This window comes from Myodes glareolus, chromosome 8 (genome assembly GCF_982192425.1).
Source record: "Myodes glareolus chromosome 8, mMyoGla1.1, whole genome shotgun sequence".
Lineage (NCBI taxonomy): Eukaryota > Metazoa > Chordata > Mammalia > Rodentia > Cricetidae > Myodes > Myodes glareolus.
Genome location: NC_142033.1, coordinates 93918565 through 93939534, shown reverse-complemented (window position 1 = coordinate 93939534; position 20970 = coordinate 93918565). Strand labels below are relative to the sequence as shown.

At 40.7% G+C, this 20970-nt stretch overlaps 1 long non-coding RNA gene across 1 annotated transcript; it reads right to left on the bottom strand.

The window, feature by feature from the left end:
* Positions 1-1628: 1628 nt before the first annotated feature.
* Positions 1629-17521, bottom strand: LOC125401222 (uncharacterized). Its single transcript, XR_007232266.3, has 6 exons — positions 17440-17521; positions 17172-17304; positions 9544-9686; positions 6946-7030; positions 2086-2620; positions 1629-1975 (listed from the first exon to the last, which is right to left on the bottom strand). It is a non-coding gene; the product is annotated as an uncharacterized LOC125401222 (long non-coding RNA).
* Between the last annotated feature and the right edge of the window lie 3449 nt (positions 17522-20970).

Sequence of the window (20970 nt, the reverse complement as noted above, 5' to 3'; positions counted from 1 at the left end):
ATCTTCGTAATCTGTTACTTATTTGACAACCAAACTAAAAAAATTAAAATGAGATTACAGAAACAAAACAAACAAAAAGAAACCAAACTGTAAGCAGCCTTCTTAAGTACACCTAAAACTAGTGGCAGTAAGGGAAGGCGCAGCCATTTAGTCAGGTGCTCAGTAGACACTGAATGAGCATGTCTACCCTTCTTAGGACACTCTTGTCACTTGCTGTTACATAACTGCACAGGGCAGCTGACATGTAAGTACCAATGTCCCTGTGCTCACACAGCTCACACCTTTTGGATCTGCTAGGAACAAGTGTTAGGGGATAGTCCTGTGTGCATTATGGTAGATAGTTGATACATCTGTGCTGGTCACTAATAGAATAAGTGATAAATACAGGGCAAAGATCACAGAAAATGTTCTCTTGGACTTCTTATGTTCTAGGGGGACTTCTTGGGATATGTTAGAAAAGGAAAACAGAATAAAGAATGAAGCACCTAAGAAAGGACATTTATACACCTCATTTTTCGTTATAACTCTATTTTTATTATCTTTGATAATTTTTGTGTGGTATGTGTGTGGGGTCTTACATAGTATAATACTTGTTAGCACAAATATGTGAGTGTATGCAGTTGGGCCCACATGCCCAAGCATCTATATGCATCTGGATGTCAGAGATTGATATTGGTGTCTTCTTTGGGTCCTTTCTACCTTTAATTGTTGTAAGACAGGAATCTCTTTCTGAACCTTAAACTCTGAATCAGCTAGACAGCTGACCAATGACTATCAGGGGTCTGCTTACATATATCTACCATACACCAAGTGCTATGTGCTGCTGTGCCTGACTTTTTCTATGGGTTCTTGGGACTTGAACTCAGGCACTGATGGATGTATGACAGGCACCCTATGGACCGAGCCATTTCCAGAGTCTTTTCTCAAAGGTGTGTCAAGGGATGAGCTTGAACATGGATAGCACCAGTCACCACACCGTTCTAGTCAGAAGGCAATAGCTGCTTGTATAAAACAGGAGCCTCTCAGAATCACTGACACAACAGCCCAGACCAAGTAGGAACCTTTACTAAGGGAAAGTCCTCAGGCCCCATGGTATCCAGGTCACATAGAATTCATGGAGAAACAGAAGAACAGGAAAGATGTGATTCATGTGTCTTTCTTTCAGAACGTTATCAGTGGCAGATATGAGAAGCCAGAACGAAACTGAAGGCTAAGTTATCCCTTTTATAATGTGTATATACACACTGTACACCACACTGGTGAAACAAAGAGGTGTGCTGAACCAACGAAGCCATAGAGAAAATCCCTTAGCCTTCACTCGTTCTTGGAGACAGCTTTCTCAGACCCTCTGTGAGGTCAGGATTTGCTGTATGAAGGGGGAAAGCCTCTGAGCCAGAGCGGAGGGTTCCCTTGATTTGAAAAGTGAATTTCAAGATGGAGATAATGAGAGAGAAGCATCGCCACCCAGTTGTTTGTGTGTGCGTGTGATTGTATGGACGTGAATGCACGTGATTATCCTCAGTGTGTCTGTGTGTAATGGGGCATTAACACAGACTCACGCAAGCTGCTCTGCTTTATGAGTTGGATTTTATTTATTTATTTATTTTTTTAAAGAAAATCAAGCCATGTTTTTTTTCCCTTCCCATTCTCAGAGACGAAGCAGTTTACAGATGCAGAATCCTTTTTTAGGACTAATTCTCGATGCATCATTCAAATATCCTTTGAGCTGAGCACACGATATGCACATCATGAATACATATAATCACCACGCAGCCCTTTGTGAAGACTTTGAAAATAACATCTGAAAGAGCCGACCGTGGGTCTCCATCTGAGGCTGTGCATTTGGTTAGTGTGGCTGAGCTGACTCTGGCCACTTATTTCCTCTTTAACGGGCTCTGTTCCATCTCCTGTGGCTGGAAACACTGAACACTTTAGCGGTACTACAGTAAAGAAGTAAATCACAATTTCTGGACCCCTGTGAGAACAGTATAGGTAAATCTGGTCAATGAATGGCAAAGGTACTCAGGTACTTGTAGAATTTCAAAACATGGCACACAAACAGATACTTCTTTAAAAGATTGTCACCTTAAAGTTAGCTCATCTTGCTCTTTCCGTCCTACCCTGGGGCTGATGTTCAAAGCAGCACTGGTCCTATTTCTCCGCTGGAGACAACGGTAAATACAATGAATGCTTTTCAACACTGGAGCGCAAAGGCGCCTCTTCTAGGTCTGTGACTCGTTATTACACGAATCCATAATTGTTTTTCTTAAACCTTCTTTTTGAAAGGATGTAACAAAGATTTTTTTTAATATGTTATAGCTGTTCTCTGAAATTCACGACACTTAGATGAAGGACTGTAGAATGTTTTCGCTTCCAATGGAGATCTTTGTGGGTCTGAACTTGTTGACATTTTTACCCCTTGGTTACATCTCTTTATGGAGCAGATCATGGGCTAGATTTGCTCAGTAAGCATTCTTCATGCTCCATTGTTGGGAAGATAGGTTTGTCTAACTCGATATTTCATGTGAACTTGAAGCATTTTGGCTCAAGGAGTCACAGCAAATGGTTGAAAGCCTGTTAACCTTGTTTTCAGATCCAGTGGTCATTAGATAAGTTTGGCCTTTGAAACAACCAACAAGCAAAGACATGTATTATTTGTCATATGAAGGAAATAGATTTTTGGTGGATCATTCCAATTTTAAAACTATTGCTTTTGAATCTCAAAAATGTTTCCACAAACTAATTGTAATCATATAAAATAAATAAAATCATATTACGTGGATATGATATCTATTCATTTAAAGAGTTATTGTCCATAATATGTGTTGTAGATAGTCAAGAAGCAAAATATACCTTCATTCCACTAAAATTTTATTTTTCAATTTCAAATGCAATTGATTGCTGATACTTTCATTGTATTTTACATAAGGATCATATTTAAGGCTGTATTTAACTAACGAATAAAACACATATGTGATGGTATGAATGAGAATGTCCCCTACAGACGAATGTGTTTGCATACTTGGTCTGTAGTTGGTAGAACTGTTTGGGAAATATTAGGAGGTGTGACCTTGCTGGAGAAGGTGTGTTACCGGGGGTGGGCTTTGAGATTTCAAAAACCCATGCAATTCCCACTTAGTTCCTTTCCGTGTGTGTGTCTGTCTGTCTCTGCTTCGTTCTTGTGGATGATATGAATGCTCTCCACTTCTGCTCCTGAACCATATCTGCCTGCCATGCTCTCTACCATAATGGATTCTCTCTTTATTACTGTAAGCAACAACTGAATGCTTTCTTTTCAAAGTTGCTTGGTCCTGGTATTTCTTCACAGCAATATAAAAGTAACTAAGGCAACCTACTATATAGCATCCGCAGAGTTTAAAATATTTAAAAATATTAAAAGTAAAATGCAATTCAAAAGCAAACTTTACGGGTACACCACGATATTAATAATAATAGTAAAATGGGTAGTTTTGGAGAACCCACAATATGCCACATCACAGATGAAATCTATGGCCTAATATTTAACCTTGTGCTTCTTACAGAGAAACTGGGGGAGTGAAAAGGAGAGAAACAACCAATAGCTGAGGAGGGCACAAGGCACCTCCCTGAGACTGTTGAAGAGATGGCCGGAATCAGCTGAGTTGTTTCCAGGTTTTCTCAGTCAATGGATCAGGACAACAGTCAGATGCAGAACGCCAGGGACCAGAGGAAAGGTCCTGATGAACTTACTGAGCCTCCCAAGAGGGTGCTGTGCATCACTATAAATGGGGACACTTGAGCCCTTGTGAGGGAGAAACAATGGCACCATCTCTCTTTAGTATTCCTTGCCCTTCAAACTTTGTGCCCTATCCCTGATCCCGACCCCTGCAACTACACTCCAGCTACACTCAGCTCCAAGCACGCATCATGTTCCTAGCTGCAGTAGTTCTGTTGCTCTGGTCTCCCTCCTAGGATGAGTGCACTCTTTACTCTGCTGCTGCTTACACTCCACCTTCAGAGTGACATCCCCAGTAATCAAAGCAGAGATTTGCGACTCTCTGTCATGTGCACCGTCTCAGCATTTATTAACTTTGATATGCACTTGATTTATTGCTTCTTCAATAGCATGGGACGCTCTAGCACAAGCAAGCACCACTTACATCTGGTCTATAATACTCCAAAAATATTAACTATTATTTTTCTCTTGCTTCTTCTAACTCTGCCTCCCCGACAGTCCTGCTCACCACAGTCTAGCTGGATTCTGTCTTGTCTCCTTGCAGAACTGGATTACTATTCCCATGGCAGTGGGAGCTTCACTTGCATTTTCTGAAGCCTGTGACAGGCATGTCTATGGTTTTTATTTCTAATACTGCAGGTTTAAGCGTATTACATTTTGATGTGAGTTCTATTTGTGTTTTTTTTTTAAATAACAGACTTAAGAATATTTAGGAAAGATGTAAACAGGAAATTCTTGTTTTTCCTTTAAAATCGATGTGTAAGAATTTTCTGCTCAAGGTTGTCAGGTTAATTCAGGATTCCACTCAAATAATTGAAGGTTCTCTCTAAGTTTCTCATCTGTAAATGGGCCAAGTCATAATGCGGTTCTCAGGAGTGAATGTTCTCAACCTGGCAATAAAAGAACACCTTTCTGCATGAAATGGTTATCATATGTAGGTATTCGATATAGTAACAGAAAGCTAATATGCAGTGTGTGTGCATGTGTGTGTGTGCATCCCGTTATAAATTATCTTTGGCTTGTGCAGAAACAGAGATTTAGAAGATCTTTTGAAGACACAGTCTTCAACAACACAGGCTCTAGTGACAGCCAACTCTCTGAAGGAGACTCATTTTCATTTGCGCATATTTGTTAGAGGCAAGTTCTTGCTGTGTGACCCGGATTGGTCTCTAACTCACTATATAACATATCTAAGGCTGGCATTACACATGCAATCCCCTTGCCTCTACTTCTTAAGTGCTAGGAATACAGGCAAGGGATACACAAGACATGAAGGCTATTTTCTTAACGTAACTCTTTATCCTTAAATGTTCTTATAGCATGGGGTTGAAAACAATCTTTGTCACACTATGGCAATGGCTACTTGAATATAATATTTTGTTTTAAATAGGATTTAGGTTTTGATAAGCCATAACTATATAATATTTACCTATGTCACTGGGATAGATGGGCCCTGCTCTTTTGTTTTCAAAGCTAATTTTTTACTTGCATAAAACACATTTTTCATCAACATTTCCTTCTTCTATTATATTTCAAAAGGAACCCTAGAAGAAGCATTGATTTCAAGAAGTGACTGTTATGACAGAATTATAAGCAGCCTGAAGCATCCAGATTAATATAAATGTCCTGGGTATGACGACCTGCCCCCACCAGCAGTGTTTTTTTTTTTTTTAATAAGATGGAACAATTTACCTGGGAAAAACATTTAGCAGACACAGAAACTGTGTCACTTGTCCAAAGAGAGGGCACAGATAAATATTTCCACGTGGCTTTTGCTTGCTCCTTGACACTAAGCCACCCATCATTCGTGCCTTTATATATCACACTTTTAGCGTCACTATCGTCACCAGCATGAGCAAACGGCAAAGCTCAAGAGGGTATGCTCCATCCTGCTTCGAGAGCAACTGCTCAGCTGGACTTTCAGGACGCACACAAATGGGTCCACTCAGCTCTGGGGAAAAGGGGGTCAGAAGGATGATGACCAGGAAATGTGAGGAGGGTAGCTCTCTCTTTTTCTAAATTTTGGAATCAGGCCAGGGTCACTGATTCTAATTAGCAACAGCCCAGATCCTTTTCCCCACAGGTACTGGGGAACCTGTAAGATGAACCTGGTCTGCCAAGTCAGAGCTTGTATTTAATTTGGGGAGGGAGACGGGGAGGAAGCACTCGGCCAAACCCTGCTGGGCTCTTTCTGGGCACCTAACAGCCAAGGAAAAGCAGGGGGTGGGTAATGGAGTCCATTGTTGGGGACTGGGGCAGTATAAATTAGGGACACAGAGTTTGAAGAAAGCCAATGGTAAAAGCAGGGAGGAAGGAAGAGAGGACCAGGAAGGCCAAGGTGAGCACAGCAAGCAACTTTGTGAGGCTGCCATTGACATTCCTCAGCTCCCTCATCACAGCAATCTGCAGATGACAGTGTCACCAAACAGTTTACCAAGCACCCACCACGGGAGAAGCACTTTGCTGACAGGATTTTCTGTAATCCTTGTTGCAATCCAATATGATCAGTTATTTTATGTACAAGGAATGTGGCTTTACAAAAGAGCAAGGGTCACCGGTTAGTAACAGAATCTTAATTCAACTGAGAGTTAGACTCCAAAGCTTGCTTTCTACTTCAATTTTCACAAGAGACCAAAAACTATAGAGGAGACTCATTAACTTCTAACGGGTGGAGGGGCATATGTTAAGATCAATATATTAATGAAGAAGACAGTTTTGGAAAAATGCATTACTTCATCATTCCAAGATGAAGGTTCAGAAACAGGTGCAGCTCATTCTAATATTTTCTGTGTGAAATTTCTTGTGGGGGAGCACTAAGGAGGCTCGGTTTCTTGCTAGGTTCCCATGATGGAAGTCTTAGAAATAGCTGTCTTCGTTACGGAGCTATTATGAGAATAATGACACAAGTATAAAGAATACACGTTGTGTAAAAAGATCAGCGCACATCTATACTACGTCTACCAAGTGTTCCTTCCAATAAAAATTTTACAAAAGACAACTGAAATCCCAGACAATGATGTGCCAAGAGGGCTTCGCCTCTGTTAGTCAACACCAGGTTCCCAAGCAGCATTTGAGAGCTCACACCATAAGCATAGACTTTCCCTCAGTGGGCTTGAAGTCCTAAAGTTCTAAAGAGTTATGAGGTGATGGCAGTCGCCCACGCGCTTCTCTTCCTGGAGGATCTAGGTGTGAGAGGTTCCAGAGTCTCACAGGCCAGCTCAAATACTCACTTGATTGGACATGGCTGAAGCCACCATTTACCAACACGTAAAGGTGGCCAACTCCATAGGTGAATAAAGTGGGCAGCAGTTCCACCTGAGAAAACACAGTAGTAATTCAGTCATATTTCCTTGGGAGTTTCTTCAGCCTTCAAAAACACATGCTTTTCATTCTGCTTAGATTGACTAGCTTGAACTTGAACTTCTGTCTACAATCACTCCCTTTCGGGGGAGTATGTCCTCATCCTCTCCAAAATTACTGGTATCTGGAAGATGCTGTTACCCCTTAAACCTATAGCAAGATGTTGGTGTAGGAGGTCCTTTTGTCTATAGGCCGCTTTAATTGGTTAATGAATAAAGAAATTGGCTTCACCTGATAGGGCAAAACTTAGGTAGGTGGAAAAGACAGAATTGAATTCTTGAAGGAAGAAAGCAGAGAAGAGAGCCGCCATGGAACCGCCAGAGTCAGACATGCTGAATCTTTCCCGGTTAGCCACTGTCACGTGGCGATATACAGATTAACAGAAATGGGTTAAATCAAGATGTGAGAGTTAGCCAATAAGAGGCTAGAGTTAATGGGCCAAGTAGTAATTTAATTAATACAGTTTCTGTGTGGTTATTTCGGGGCTAAGCAAGCCGGGCAGCTGGGAGAAATAAGCGGGCCCTCCTCACCGTGCTACAAGATGTGGTAGATTTTTACAGTATACAGTATAAACAGTAAGTTATAGTGGGATGTATAGTATACCACTGTTCTTAATTCTCTGTTTTCCATATCAATTATTTCTTCTCTAGTCCCCTTTCCAACATCTGGTATTCTTGGACCACCTTATTGGTGTCTGTTTGGGGAGCTGTACATATTTCTGGGGTACCATGTGGAGAACCTAATGTGGGAAGCACAGTTGTTGATCAGAGTGGTAGCAGGCATGGGTTATGTTCTATGTGGCTCCTGCTTCCTCCCCTGGGGCATCTGCGGTGCTCCTGTGTGAAGCTCCTAGGAGCTGTCAAAGCACATTACCATAAGCAGGAGACTCACAATAGTAATGTGTTCTCTCTCAGCACTGGGCGTCCACCTCATTATCCCAGGACCCCAGTGTGAAGTCAAGCTGCTGTCTGACCTGTGCTACCTGCAAAGAACGGAAGAATCCACGGTTTCTCCTGGATCTGGTGGCCTCAGACTTGCCTGAGCTTATCGCTATAAAACTTCCGTCTTCCTCTTTCTTCTCATTACCTTCATCTCTTCTCTCTCTCTGTGTACTGACACAGGCACAGGGTGTGGGTGGGTGGGTGGGTATGCACGCGCACGCGCATGCATGCGTGCATACACGTGTGTTCAGAGGTACTGGAAGTTGGCGTCTGTTGTCTTCACCTATTCGCTACCTTCTGTCTTCTCCCTGGGTAGGGGAGGGGATGTGCTCTAGGTTGATGTCTGGTATCTTCTTCAATCACTGCCCATCACAGTTTTCATTTTGGGAGACATGTTCTCTCAGTGAACTCTGAGCTCTCTTATTTAGCTGGGCTGGTTGGTCAGCAAGCTCCAGGGACCCATTTATATTGGCTTCCCCAGGACCTGACTTAAACAGACATACACCACTGCTCCAGCTTTCGTGTGTGTGTGTGTGTGTGTGTGCATGTGTGTGTATACATGTGTGTGTGTGTATGCATGCAGGAGTGTGCATATATGTGTGAGTGTGTTTGTATGTGTGTGTGAATGTGTGTTTGTGTGTGTATATGCATGCGTGTGTTTTTGTGTATGTGTGTGTATGCATGTGTTTGTATGTGAGTATGTGTGTATGTGTGTGCTTGTTGTGCGTATGTATATTTGTGTGTGTGTGTGAATGTGCGTACACATGCCCACTGGGAATCTGAATTCTAACCCTCGTACTTTAATAGTAGCAAGCACTCTACAGAGCTCCCTGTCTAGCCCCCTGCTCTCTTCTCTAAAAAGGAGATTTTCTAAGACTGTCACATCTTCAGAACCTTTATTTCACTCATCCCCAGAACCTTTCTCCAAGCAAGGCCACATTCCCAGGGTCTGAGCACCATGATTTAGCTTATGTGTCTCTGATGGGTGTTTGCCTGGTTCTCAACTTCTCTGTGACCTCCATAATTTCCCATCCCTGAGAAATCCACACAGCTATAACAAGCACCCTTGAAGTAGCCTTTCCTGCACTGCATTCAACTGATTCATTTGGGATTCTGACATTAGCAACTACAACTAACCATGACCTTCCAACTAGACTCTGATGTTAGTTCCCAGTGTCAAAAAACACGAACAAACAGCAATAAAAACTCTGCTAACTCTGATTATTGGCAATAAAATTCATCACTTACAATCCAAGAAAGTGACTTGAGTTGTAGCTCTATGGTAATGCGTGTTCAGTACAATGCTTGGCCCTGGGCTCAATAGTCAATGCAGAAAGAAGAAAAGATGGGAGGGAGAGAGGGAGGGAAGGAGGGAGGAAAAAAGGAGAGAGGAAGGGAGGGAAAGAAGGAGAAAGAGAGGGAGGGAGAAAGGGAGAGAGGGAGGGAGGGAAGGAGGGAAGGAGGGAGGGAGGGAAGGAGAGACAGAGGGAGGGGAGAGCGGGAAAATCAATCACCTGCAATACCAACCTGCACAAATTTTGCATATGTTCTTTGGTGTTGTGGGAAGAGCAACCATGATCATTCATACCTTCATTCTTGTCTAGACTTTGAGCAGATCTTGCCATGCTGACCAGCTATATCTGAACACAATGAAAACACGCATCTGCTAACTGAAAAATTCAAGAAAAATATTTTATTTTAGAAGTTGGCTTTTTTTTTGAGGAGGGAGGAAGTAGCTGTCTTCTAATTTGGGTTGGGTTAGATGGTTAGGTAGAAGGCTGTTCTCTGGAGAGTCCTCAAATTTGCATATATCCTGTTCTGTCACCACTTTGATGTCATAAGGAATCCAAAGGTTCCCAAGAGGGCTTCCATTGAAGAAAGTCAAGTTGTGTAAGAGTGTTGTGTGTGTGTGTGTGTGTGTGTGTGTGTGTGTTCTACTCACGGGCTCTGCCTCCTGCTGACAAAGGGCAAACTGTGCCCACAGCTATGACTTCAAATCAGACATTAACCATACCAGTACAAAATCAAGCCAATGCAGAGCTGGGTCTCCCTGCTGTCTCTGGATCCCCCTGCTCTGTGAGATTTGATATTATCAAATTAAATTTGCTTTCACAGAAAAGTTATGCTTGTTTCTACCAAGTCTATGTATCTGGGGTTAAAAAAATGTGTATATTTAAGTTATGTTGTTCATGGAAAAACTAGTGTCACCTTGCTCCTTGCCCCTCCCTTTTCTTTTGTTCCTCTCCCTCTCTCCCTCCTCCCCGTCTTTCATTCCTTATGTACTCTCTCCCTAGTCTAAGTGAGCCATTTGGACCTTTAAGAATAATGCTTGCTATTTCCTAGATAAACTTCAAACATGGGATCATCTTTTTTAAATATCTAAATTGAATCTTCCCTATATAATGTGCATATAACTATTTAAAGGAAGTTGTAAAAGAAAAATGATATTTAGCAAACGGAATAAACACATATAAAAATTTGCAGAGCCATACACATACATATGCATGTGTGAAATGTGTATGTGTTTGAAGTTAGGATTTGAAAAGTGTTTGCCAAAATTCGGAGCTTCGTGTAAAAATAGCCCTGTGTCTGTATCATTTAGTTTCTCTTGGAAACTTTAAAAAAATATAATATTTTTGATGGCTTACCCTGCACTGCCCAGTTATATTAAGATAACAGTAAACTACATTCTTATGCCTGTCATAGCATTTAGCCTGGTGCTGCTTGCACTTTGAGTAATCTATTAAGATGTATAGAGTGTAAAATGCTGCCATAGTGTTGTTGAGTTCGAGCTATCAGCTGTAACACCTAAGTGCAGTTATTGCCAGTGTGGAGCCCTGGCTGCTTCCCGCTACAGACCTCAGCAGCCAAAAGGTTTGTGGCAGTGACCCCTGGCTGCCTTGGCCACCACCGTGGGGGTTGCCCAGAGTGCTTTCTCCCTGTCTCTGCTCCCTCTGCTCCCTCCCCTCTCTATTTTCTTGCCCGTCATCAATCTTCCTAAAATGACAGCAGACAGATGTTAGCCCTTGCATAGATCAAATGAAATCTATGGCTCTGGGGCCGTTCACCAAAGATCAGGGCAGCCTGTACCCGACACGGGCACACACCTTGGCAGGAATTTATCTAGAATCAATTTGCCAGACATTGTAAACAACCCTTTGTAGGCACTGGCTACTTGAAAATAGACTGTGGCAATATTTAGAACTTTGGTTGCACCAGAAAAGTTTGGCTATGTGCTGTTGGGAGGCACTTGCAAGCTGAATCAATTTATACATGGGAAATCATTTCAAAATAATTACTGATGTTCAACTTAGAAGGGACAGTATTTATTTTGGCCACAGACTTACAGTTTTAGCCCCTTCTTCCAAAAGCTGAACTGTAGCAAGATTCCCCCCACCACTTTTCCTGGGGCTTTGAGATTTCCTTACAGAGCAAACACGAATCCATTGCTTAACTATGTTGAATGAGCTCTTGTCTCATGCAATTTCTGTACATCAATGTACAGGACCCTTCATCCCCAATAGAAATGTTTACCTAATCTGGAAAATGTCAGGCCATATGGTGTACATTGTATGAATTTCATCCATTCTTTTTAACTCTTTCTGAAAATCTTTTTGCCTCCCGCTGTCCCTTTGTTGTGGACAAGGCAGAAATGATTAAAGTGGGAAGGAATCAGAAGAGAGGGGGCAGGACGGGAAGGGAGTCAGCAGAAGCACAGATGGGAACGGGGGAGGCCCTTTTCTCTGCTGAAAGAGACATCTTGTAAAGGCCAGGGAAAACTTAGGATCAAGGCAATCTTTGTGTAGAGCAAATGCTAAATAATAAAGGACAATGGGGACCTGAAGATCGCGATGATGCACTTCCAACAGTCGCAAGCAACAGGCTCAGCAACTCAGAAAGACCCAGCTTCTTCGGGCTTTGGGCTCCGACTTTCATCCTTAGGTCATAGAAATGGTGACATCTTCACTACGTGAAGAAAAGAGCCATCCCAGCACTGCGCGTCCAGGGAAGAGTCTCAGAGATGGTAAAAGATAGATTACTATTTAAAATAAGTGATATCAAAGAAGAATAAACTATTATGTTTGTGCCAATGCTTATTCATGGTTTTATAACAAGACATATCTGTTTTCTTCATATAAATCTTGACTCTATATTTAGAGTTTGCAAACAATGATTCTAGTTTTTGGCTGCCTGCCACTTCTGATAGAAAGCTGGGATGGCTGAGCTACATTACCACAACATTCAAAAATTCCCAAAATTTCATGTGCAAAACATCTTAACAGGAAGAGGAAACCAAGGCATGTTCATGTGTAGGAAGAGGAGATAGGAGGTCAAACATTCTCAAATTCAGACTGAGTCTATCTGCAGAGCAGGTAGCTTAGGTTTGCCCGTGTTCCTAAGTCATAGGTATGGGTCCTGACTGGAAACTACTACTTCAGGCTTTCTCCCACACACACTTTTAATTTAAACAAAGGACTCCCAATCTGTCTTGGTCACACAGTCAATTCCTAAGCCATGCTTGAACACCCACTACCTGCTCAGCAAGCAGTGTCAGCTCTGAGGGACCGATAGAGCCTCATATTAAGAAAATGACTATGTCCTTCTTTCAAAGATGTTCAATACTACAGCAAGAATGGCGGGCCCCAGAAAGCTGTCATTAGCTTAATGGCTTTCTTCCTTTTGGGAAAAAGGAGAGAAAGCAAGAATTTCCAGGTTAGCCAATTCCAGAACCCTACTATATTTTGCAGATGTGGATTTAGTTTGATCCATACAACTTTACTATGCTCATTCACACAGCCACTGACATTTTCAAGCTCTATTCTCAATGGTAAGGATACAAAGACAAGATCTTTCTGACCAATGGGGAAGCTAATAGGCTCTTCCAGAACTCCACAGTAGCAAATGATTGGAGTAGGTGGACCTTTTGTCTATGTGTTACTTTCATTGGTTAATAAAGAAACTGCCTTGGCTTTTTGATAGGGCAGAATTCAGATAGGCAGAGTAGACAGAACAGAATGCTTGGAGAAAGGAAGCAGAATCAGGCAGATGCCATGATTTCCCTTCCCCAGATGGGCGCTGGCTAGACTCATGCCAGTAAGCCATGACCTCGTGGTGGCATACAGATTATTAGGTAATAAGAGGCTAGAACTAATGGGCCAGGCAGTGTTTAAATGAATAAAGTTTCCGTGTAATATTTCGGGTGTAAACTAGCCGGGGAGCCAGGATCCCGGCGGGAACACAGCCCACCGCTCCTTTTACTACAAGGGATGGGTGTACAGTTTCCCAATCTCAGTAAGGAAGGAAGCCACGTTCTACCATGGGCTCCTGGAAGCACAGGCTGAGAAGGGACACTTTCTGAGTGACCCTAAATGAAGAAAATGGAAATCTTAGTAATCTAGGACATAGTTGGAAGCATGTGAGCAGCTCAGTGTGGCCATAGGTACAAAAGACTAAGAAGATTTAGTGGGAGCAAGTGAAGGCAACAAAATAGGCAGTTAAACCCTGAAGATCCATTGGCATACTAAAGATTATAGCTAAACTTTGAAAACTGCAAGAGCCATGAATAAGCCACTAAAAGTCAAGCTGGAAAAACGCTGACGGAACTGACAGGACAGTCATCAAGATAGCTTTGCAAAACACAGAAAACTTTGTGTAAGTACAGAGCAAAATACGGCAAGTAAATTGGAACACGGATAGGAGACTAGAAAGACATGGACTGGAGAGATGGCCCAGTAGTTGAGCACTGGCGGAGGGCGTGGCTTCAGTTCCCAGCTCTCACAGGGCAGTTCACAACTGTCTGTGACTCCAGTCCCAGGAAATCCAGTGCCCTCTCCTGATTTCCACGGGCACCAAGCATAGAAAATTAATAAATCTAAAGAAAGAGATGAAGAAAAGAAGGAAAGAAGCATGTAAAGAAAATATGACATAAAAGAGAAAGATACTCAAGGGCCCGTGGTCTAGAGATGAATTCAAATTTAGAAAATTACAACTGACTCTAATCTAGTGAAAAAGGAAAAAGAATTAGAGAGGGCCGTAAGTCATGTAAGGCAGCTTTCAGGAAAACCTCTGCACTGTTCTGTGCCCACTGCAGACACCAAGTTAAATATATTTCTAGTAAATTGTTTTCTCCCTGCAAAACAGAATGAGAAAGCAAGGACGGCTGACATCAACAGGCACAAGCTGGAGAGAACAGTCCTTGTCAGTTATTTCAGACACCACAACCTTTAAATCACATCTTCAGAAGGGGGAAAAATCACATGCATTAGTCCCATTTGCAACCAGTGTTACTCGGTGTATCAATTAAAAGCACAAAGTGCTCTCCCCACATTCCTTCGACCTAATTTTCAGATATTTATTGGTACATTACACTGAGCATTTCATCACAATTAGTGTGGAAGTGATACAAGGGCCATAGAACACGCGGAGCTTTTCATTATGAGAGTGGTTGAGAAGGGCAAAGACTAAATTGTTAATATCTTAAAAACAAGAGCATTAATTATTAAATAGAAGTAGTAATATATGGAGTTATCTGTAAGAGCAATAGAATATGCCATTTAGACAGTTTTTAATCCCCCATTAGTGATTTCTAACAGAAGCCTTATTAAGTTGCGTAGAGAGTTGAGAAGCATCTCACTAACCCACATGCCATAAATAAGATATTGGCAATAAAGGCAGACTGCAATCTCTATTGGGCTGCCTTGATCCTAACTCAAGATCTTGATCTTGAGTAAATCAAGAGGAAGAGAAATTGAAATGAAAAATAACAGTGTGCTCTAAAATATAGACTCATTTTAATAGCTGGGTAAAATGAAAGTACATGGAAGAAAGAAAAGGAAAGAAGGAAGGAAGAAGGGAGGGAGGAAGGAAGAGAAGGAGGGAGGGAGAGACGGAGGGAGGGAGAGACGGAGGGAGGGAGAAGGGAGCAAGGAATGTGTGTTTGTTTTGTCTTGTTGTAGGTGTGATTAAGTACTTGACAAGTGCCAACTTCAGGGAACACAGGTTTCCAGGGGTGAAGTCTGTTGTGGCAATGGGTGGCTTTGTGCAGAGAAACATCCAGCAACTGCTTGCTCACATCTTAACAGACCAGAACAAAAAAGAAAGATAAGAAGTTTGCCCTGGCCATACTTCTTGTGGGAGGGTGCCCTAAAGATCTACTTTTTCCATTGTGTCCTCATTCTCAATGGTTTCACAGCCTTTCAAAGATCTCCACAGAGAAAAGGTGGTCCAAACACATGAGGTCATGGAAGACATTGTACATCCAAAAAGAAAAAAAAAGAAAAAAGGAAAAGGAAGGAAACAGAAGGAGGAGGAAGGAAGGGAGGGAGTAGGAGGGAGAGAAGCAAGGTAAGAAGAAAGGGAGAGATAAGAGAAAGAAAGAAGGAAAATTTAGAACACTCTCAGCACATAAATCAACATTCCATGAAAATATTTATTAAAATAGACAATGAGGAGTTATAGCTTTTATTTAAAAAAATTAATTGAGCTGTTCCTTGTCTCTCAGTGAATGTTGGAGGATCAAATATTGACATCAGTAAAATAAAGCATAGATTTCTAAAATCTTCTCCAACCAGTCAATCTGTAAGATGCTCTGCAGCAATATAATTCATATGTTTTCAAATGTTTTGAACTGTTTGTTGAAATCACTGATGCAATACTCCTGAGATACAGACAGACAACTCTACAATTTCTATTCACCTTATACTTACACTACACTCATTTTCGTAATATGCTTCAAATCAGAGTGATTTCAAACTCTTTGATTTCAAATTTGAACCCATACAAAAATTATAAAATTCACTTTCATGGAATGTTTTAAAAGTAAACTTTTTTAATTAAAAACAATCTTGTAATCATATATCCTAACAATAGGTAAACAGGTCTAATTATAATCCAGATTAAGTTTTAGAAAAATATGATGAAGAAAACATCCATGACTCCAAGCAAACAGTATGGAGTAGAAGGCCGCTTGTTTGTTTCCCAGCTTCCCAGACTCCCAAAATATTCACACAGAAACTATATTATTTAAATAATTGCTTGGTCTATTAGCTCTATCTTTTCATTGGCTTATTCTCACATATTAATTTAACCAATCTCCATTAATCTGTGTATCACCACGTGTCAGTGGCTTACTGGCAACGTTTTGCCATGTCTGTCTCTGGCTGTGGCTGCATGGCTTCTCCCTAACTCCTTCTTCTTTCTTCCAGCATTCAGTTTAGTTCCCCCCACCTACCTCTATTTCCTGCAAAGGTCCAAGACAGTTTATTTATTTACCAATGATATTCACAGCATACAAAGGACAATCCCACATTCACAGCAGAATTTTTTCCACAATCTTCTTCATAGCATTCAACACGGCAACAGAATAGACACCATTAACAAATTTGGAGCAAGATGTGCTGTGATTAGATGCTCCCAGCATCTCATAGCTTCCGCAGGCAATCCTGCTATGGAGAGAAACAGGCACATTCCAAAGGTTCATGGCTGTTCATGCAAGAGCTGTCCAGATACAGTCGAATCTGGAAATTCATCTTAAAGTGCCAAATTCTCCCCCTCGCCCTGGTTAAATGATCAGCATAAACATTTATCCTGTCTTTACTGTAAAACTAAACGGAAACTTGCCCAATAAATTCCAAGCTTGAACTTTTCAAAAAAAAAAAAAAAAAAAAGGCCACGAGGAAACAGCTTAGCTTCTGGCTGTCCCTTCTTTTCCAGGGCCCTCAAAGGCACAGGATTTCTGGACCTCTGGACACAGAACATTCCGACACTATACATCTCTGCCGGGGCTCTGGGCTCTACTGCAGTCCTCAAGGGGTTAAGTCACGCGATTCCAAAGTTCAGCGAAGGGGCAGGCTCAACTGAACAGCGGGATTTTTAGAATGTTAATCGTCAGCTCTCCACCGATTGGCTAAGAACAAATGCAAGGTACAGTAAATTGTCCTTGTCAGCTCGGCTCACATGATGATATGCTTTATTTCTAGACATGCCTTGAATCTGTCCCCTGAATTTATGTTCAGAAAATAAACACTTCCAGACGGCAATAAAGCATTCCGTTGTGGCTAGGGCCTGCACGGCCTCACACCCACTGCTTCTCTTTCCTGGGAGGTAGTAAGGGTCTGAGCAGTCCCGGGTCCAAAAATCATATCTCTCTCACTTACCAGGCCAGCACGCAAGAGTTCTATTACAACCAGAACCCCAAGACCAGGATTGCCTTTCTTCGCTCCCCACTTCTGTGTTCTTCCCTCTGCCTTCAGCTTTTTGTTGCTGTTTGACTTTCCTGTAAAGATGTTTCTTTATGATTCCAGTAAAAAAAAAAAAAAAAAAAAAAAAAAGAAAAAAAAAAAAAGAAAGAAAGAAATCAGCTTTTTTTGCCAAGTGGTAAAATAGAAAGGATGCTGATATTTTATCCATCTTTCTGTTACTTACCTTAAAGCAAGGCAGATTATAGGACCATCACAGGTTTTCTAAGCTTTAGACTCCACATTGCAATTTTATCCAGATCTGAGAATTTTTAAATTATTTACATTTTCATAAAACATCTTTGATTGAGTCGATTTCATCACTTACCCATTTTCAAAGGAAGAGAATAGTGATTTGATGTCTATGTATATGTGTTGTGATTTCTAATATACTAAAAATAAATGTATCACTATTATTATTACACTGTTTACGAAAGTTCCCTGAAATAGCTTTCTTTACACAATTCTAGAACAACACAGAAATCACAAGGAAGATTAACACAATATAAATAAAATAGAACAATAACAAAGATATCAAAACTTCACAATGTGTTTATTTAATAAAAGTTAAAGTGAAAGGCTGCTTCCCTTTCACCTGAGAAAGACAGTGAACAACCAGGATTCACATGAGTGGCTGACTGACTTTTAAATCATGGGCTCCACAGATTCCTCGTGAGTACCTAGTTAGTGTTGGTTTGTAACTTGTTGTATTTATGATCATATTCTACACTGGTACCCGCAGATGACAACTGTTTGGAGAAGATGCCCACTGAGACATCGGCAGGACCACATAGATGAGAAATAGGCTACAAATAAGGTGACAAGGGGAGAGAATGGAGTCTTACTGCAGATCCAAGAAGAGCGGGTTGAGTTGGACTGTACATGTCTCTTTAAAACTGAAGAGAGGAAATGCAGTGATTTCTAGTTGTAGGCAAAGCTCTGTTGATGAATATGAGAGTCGTGGCCAGTAATTAAAACCATATGGCTTGCCAGAGAATAAATTGCATCAGGTGTCCTCAGTTTGGCTATTAATATAGGTTGCCGCTGAACCATAGGAGCGGTTTCCCTCCTGGCTTCCCTCTTACTGTAGCAACCCTTACTATTCTCTTTCTCAAGAGAGCACCATGGAAACCAAGCAAAATGCACTCTTAGGACCGTCTCAAATTCTCTACCAAGAGATTATGACATCATCCCAGTTCACACATGGAAGGATTTAGTGTCAGTACAGGAACTGAAGTTACTCCTAGCAGTCTCGGTAAGGCCGGCCCTCTGTGAATTGGTTGATGGGACTCTTACAGTGAATTCTCCTGTGGTCTTTCTGTTTGCTACTTACAACACAAGCCTAAAAACTGGTGAAACATGACCTAAACTCACCTAAGAAAGCTAAGAAAGTTTTTGGGCTTTCTCTCATCTTCAATCACCATTGTTCACAAGGAAAGATAGTTTTCTTTAAGCTAGGAGAAGAATTTAAGATTATAACAAACAAACTTTAAGTTAGAAAAAAGAGGAGGGGCATCCCCACTAGCCAGTCAGCAGGTAAGACCCCTGTGGGCAGGCCACTCCACCTCCTCTCCCATAGGACCCTGTAATCTACAAGTCCCAACTCCCCCCACAAATCCATGGAACCCATCATCTTTCACCCCAACCACCATTCCCTCAGCATCAGAGACCCCCAGAGGCACAGGCACTGCCTGTACTAATTGGAGGAAGAGATGGGTGGGCAGTAATGTAAGAATACACTCAACAACATAAAGAGTAATATGACACCACCAAGAACTAGTAGTTGTACAACAGTAAGATCAGGACATCTCAATACAGAAGAAGCAGAAGAAAATTACATTAAGAATAAGTTTTTGAAGATGATATAGGCCCTTAAAGATGAAATGAAGATTTCCCTTAAAGAAATCAAGGAAAAGACAAAAAAAATGGAAAAAAATCAGTAAAACCTTTTTTAAAAGCCAAGAAAAACAATCAAACAGGTGAAGGAAACAGTTCAAGACTTAAAAATTAAAATAGAGGCAATAAAGAAAACACAAACTGAAGAAACTGTGGAAAAGGAAAATCTGGGTAAATGAACAGGAACTAGCAAATACAACTAACACAAGGCAAACAATGAAAGAGACAATATTGTGCATGAAAAGACGATAGAAGAAAGAGATTCATCAGTCAAAAAAAACATTAAAGTCATCAAAGTCATATCACAAAACATCCAGGAAATCTGGGACAGCATGAAAAGACCAAAGTTAAGAATATTAGGTATAAAAGGAGACCAATACAAGCTCGAAGGCATAGAAAACATTCAACAAAATCATAGAAGAATACTTCCCCAAACTTAAAAAAATGGATATGAAGATACAAGAAAGCTTACAGAACAACACATAGACTGGACCAAAATAAAAAATGACCCCTTATCACATAATAATCAAAACACTAAACTTACAGAATAAAAGAATAATATTAAGAGCTGCAAAGAAAAAAATGCCAAGTAACAAAAAAAAAACAGATCCATCCAAATAACACCCAACTGCTCAATGGAGACTCTGAAAGCCAGAAGATTCTAGACAGATGTTATGCAGACACATGAATGCCAACCCAAACTAACATGCCCACCAAAGTTTTCAGTCACTATAGACAGAATACAAGATATTCCATGACAAAACCAGATTTAAACAATCTCAATCCAAAAAATTCACTCCTACAGAAAGTACTAGAAGGAAAACTCCAACTAAAGGAAGTTAGCTGCACCCATGGGGGAAAAAAACAACCAATAGGTAATTCCTTACCAGCAAATCCCTAAGAAGGGCAACACATAATACTACCATCACCAACAACAAAGAAAGAAAGAAAAAGAATTAACAATCACTGATCATTAATATCCCTTAGTATCAATGGACTCAATTTGCCTATAAAAAGATAACAGCTAATAGACTGGATACAAACACAGGAGTTGTCCTTAGCTGTATACAAGAAACACACCTCAACTTCAAAGACAGACATTACCTCAGAGTAAAGGGGAGGGGGTGTTTAATCTAATAAACTTACGGAGCAAGCTGGTGGAGCTATACTAATATCTAACAAAATAGACTTTAAACCAAAATTGATCAAAAAAGAGCTGCAGAAGAATATTTCATATTCATCATAGGAAAAATTCATCAAGAATTTTTCAAGAAATTCTTGAATCAAGAAAGTCTCAATTCTGAATATCAACGCCCAAAATACAAGGGTACCCAGTTTGAAAAAGAAATATTACTAAAGCTTAAATTACACATCAACCCCTGCACACTAATAGTGGGAGAATTCAATAAACCACTCTCAACAATGGACAGGCAGGACTTCCAGAGAGAAAATTAAGAGAGGAATAAAGGAACTAACAGATGTGATGATTCAAATGGGCTTAACTGACATCTGTAGAACATTCCAAACAAACACAAGAGAATATATATACCTTCACCTCATGGGATCGTCTGTAAAACTGGTGATATACTTGGTCACAGAGCAAATCTCAAAATACAAAAAAAAAAATGGAATATATCCCCCATCTTGTTGAATCACCATGGCTTAAAGCTAGAAGATAATAGCAATACAAATTATAGAAAGCATACAAACTCATGGAAACTGAATAACACTCAATTGGCTCACTATTGGGTAAAGGAAGAAATAAAGAAATTAAAGACTTCCTAGAATTCAGTGAAAATGAATATACAACATACCAAACTTA